This window comes from Nycticebus coucang, chromosome 5 (assembly GCF_027406575.1).
Source record: "Nycticebus coucang isolate mNycCou1 chromosome 5, mNycCou1.pri, whole genome shotgun sequence".
Classification (NCBI taxonomy): Eukaryota; Metazoa; Chordata; class Mammalia; order Primates; family Lorisidae; genus Nycticebus; species Nycticebus coucang.
The window spans coordinates 89,477,115-89,480,358 of record NC_069784.1 but is presented as its reverse complement, the minus strand read 5'-3'; the positions used below and the strand labels follow the sequence as shown (position 1 = coordinate 89,480,358).

The 3,244-nt window shown below is 41.8% G+C and overlaps 1 pseudogene across 1 annotated transcript; it reads left to right on the top strand.

Moving 5' to 3' along the window:
• Nucleotides 1-338: 338 nt before the first annotated feature.
• On the top strand, nt 339-2,766 carry LOC128585544 (nucleosome assembly protein 1-like 1; annotated as a pseudogene). The gene is made up of 2 exons (XR_008380062.1): nt 339-560; nt 2,145-2,766. The product of XR_008380062.1 is annotated as a nucleosome assembly protein 1-like 1 (transcript).
• The last annotated feature ends 478 nt before the right edge of the window (nt 2,767-3,244 follow it).

Below are 3,244 nucleotides of genomic sequence, written 5' to 3'. Positions count from 1 at the left end.
CACTAAATAAAGAAAACTGAGGTACATTTTGCTCCAAGTCTTTCATTTATTGAAGCTGCTCGTAGAGGGAGAGAAAATAAAGCTGAGGGCAGGCTGTGAGACAATCACCAAAGTATACTGGCCACTGCCCTGCAGGACATGACAAGAGTCCTGGAGGCCGCCCTACAGGGCTTCAGAAAGGCCTCTGGGGGGTTGAATACTGCAGAGAACACGCAAGAATCAATCATCGTGTCGCAGAGATCTTGGTACACCAGAACATGAATTAGTAATAAGTTAATGGGCAAGTAAAACACAAAAAATCACAGGGGCTTAAAACAGAAAGTCACTTTTTCTTTATCATGTCCATGAAGTTGGAGGTGAGGTGCCAGGGCTGTCTGAGCGGCTCTGTAGCCCTCAGGGATCCCCGTAGCCTTCAGGGATGCAGCTTATCCTGCTTCAATCTTCTCCCAGGCCCTCAGGCAGCCCCTCATGTTGAAGTCCAAGTGTCTACATTCCAGGAAGCAAAAATGCTAGAAGAGACCCAAAGTGACCGGAGGGACAGCCACTATCTTTTAAGAAAGGTTCTGGGTGGTGCCTTTGGCTCAACAGAGTAGGGCGCTGGCCCCATATGCCAGAGGTGGTGGGTTCAAACCCAGCCCCGGCCAAAAAAAAAAGAGGTTCTTAGAAGCTACTTTGCTAAGGGCTGAGACCAGGCTTTGTGTGACACCTAAATACACATCTTACAGCCATGTCAGCATCTGATACCTATGAGAAACAAAAAATAGCTTTTTATCAAACTGTCCAAACAGCCTCTTTTTTTTTTAAGAGACAGAGTCTCACTTTGTAGCCCTCGGTGGAGTGCTGTTGCATCATAGCTCACAGCAACCTCCGGCTCTTGGGCTTAGGCGATTCTCCTATCTTCCTGAGTAGCTGGGACTACAGGCGCCCACCACAACACCCAGCTATTTCGTTGTTGATGTTGCAGTTTGGCTGGGGCCGAGTTCAAACCTACCTCCTCAGTATATGGGGCCCGTGCCCTACTAACTGAGCCACAGGCACTGCCCCACCAAGATAGTAACCTCTTAAGGAGCAGAAAATTTCACCATTCTTTTCACATGGTTTCTTATGAAAAATGTTGGTCCAGAAAGGCCTGAAGAATGCCTATTTATTTATTTATTTTTCTGAGACAGAGTTTCATTCTATCACCCTTGGGGTAGAGTGCCATGGTGTCATCATAGCTCACAACAACTTCAAACCCAGTGCTACTAGAATAAACACAGAACAGTGACTAAGGGACCCTCAGAATTTTAAAGAAAAGGACACGTGGGAGTGAAACTAGCAAAATCCACCCCTGAGCCAATGAGATGCCCAGAGTAGAATCATTTTTAAGGACAAAGTATCATTGGATGAAATGCTTTCCAGCACTCTGAGAAAAATAATCAAGCCTCAAGCCAACATGAATACAAAAATTACAATGATTGTCATCAACTTCTCTAAAATCATCTGCTCCTGAACCCGAACCAGAAAGATGCTCCTCACAAGGAAGAGGCCCGCCCCCCACATCACCCCAACTGTTCCCAAAGCTTCATAACCTCTGGAGTCCCCAGAAGCCTCCTGCCATGGCTACCAGTCCTTTATGGCAAATCTGACATAGTTCTTGAAAACTAAATGAGGTTGCCCATCTCACCTTAGAAGGTATACAAAAAAAAAACAAGTTTTTAAAAGTAAATTTCTACGTGTATAGCATTCTTTCTTTGAGCATTAAGTACAAAATTCCAGATCTCCAATGATCAGAAATGATGTAACAACTCAGTTAAGGATGATAGGATTACTAGAAATGGTACATATATTTAAGAGGAAATGCAGAAAAGTCTTTAAGAAAAAATATTAGAAAGTAAAAAGAAATAATTTTTAAAAATGACACATACATGGTAGTTGGAAACACATTAAAATACACGTACATGTGCAATGCAATGTGAAATTCATATGTAAAAATTTGTATTTATTCATTTACTTATTCATTTATTAATTTTTGTGAGACAGAGTCTCCCTCTGTGCCCTGGGTAGAGTGACTCCCATAAGGAGAAGCTTTGGTCCCAGCCAATACATCATCTGGAAGTCTGCAGACAAGTAAGCTGCCCTGTCTCTTTCTTGAGGTTGCCTAGATTTTTGAGACATATAGGATGAGGTCAGAACCAGAGGATTCTGATCCGTTTTCTTTTGATGGTCCAGAAATTATGGATTGTACAGGGTGCCAGATAGATTGGAAAAAATAAAAGAATGTCATTTTGAAAACCATTAAGAAGAAGCAGAAACATAAGGGACATGGGACAGTTCATACTGTGACTAAAACAGTTTCCAATGACTCCTTCTTTAATTTTTTTGTACCTCCTGAAGTTCCTGAAAGTGGAGATCTGGAAGATGCTGCTGAAGCTATTCTTGCTGCAGACTTTGAAATTGGTCACTTCTTACATTAGTATATAATCCCAAGATCAGTGTTATACTTTACTGGAGAAGCTATTGAAGATGACGATGGTGATTATGATGAAGAAGGTGAAGGAGCAGATGAGGAAAAAGATCCAGATTATGACCCGAAGAAGGATCAAAATCCAGCAGAGTGCAAGCAGCAGTGAAGCAGGATGGTCTGCCTTCTGCTTCCCTGGAAAGGATGAATTTACATCTTTTGACAAGCCTATTTCAAGTTGTTTGTTGTTGTTTGTTTGCTTCCTTGTTTTTGTTTTTACAGCCTAAAATAAAAATGTCAAATACACACACACAAAAAAAAAATTTTGGAGGAGATTCAAATCTCTGAAATTGTCATTATTATTATCATTATTATTATTTTAGAGGTAGAGTCTCACTTTGTCACCCTCGGTAGAGTGCTGTGGTATCACAGATCACAGCAATCTCCAGCTCTTGGGCTTAGGTGATTCTCTTACCTCAGCCTCCCGAGTAGCTGGAACTACAGGCGCCCAGCTATTTTTTTGTTGCAGTTTGGCTGAGGCTGGGTTTGAACCCACCACCCTTGGTACATGGTTGCTGAGTCACAGCTGCAACCCAATTGTCCTTATTTTTAAAAAATCAGTTTTAAGTTTATAGCAGCAAACTTAATTTTTCTTGTAAGTTTTTCTAAAATAAATTCCCATATAAACCCAGACATCAGCATCAGGGGACTTGGTATCCTCCCATCCATTAGCTCTCAAAGTAGGGCTCTTCCACCAACCTTGGGAACTTGCTACAATTGCAAATCCTAGGTCCTACCCCA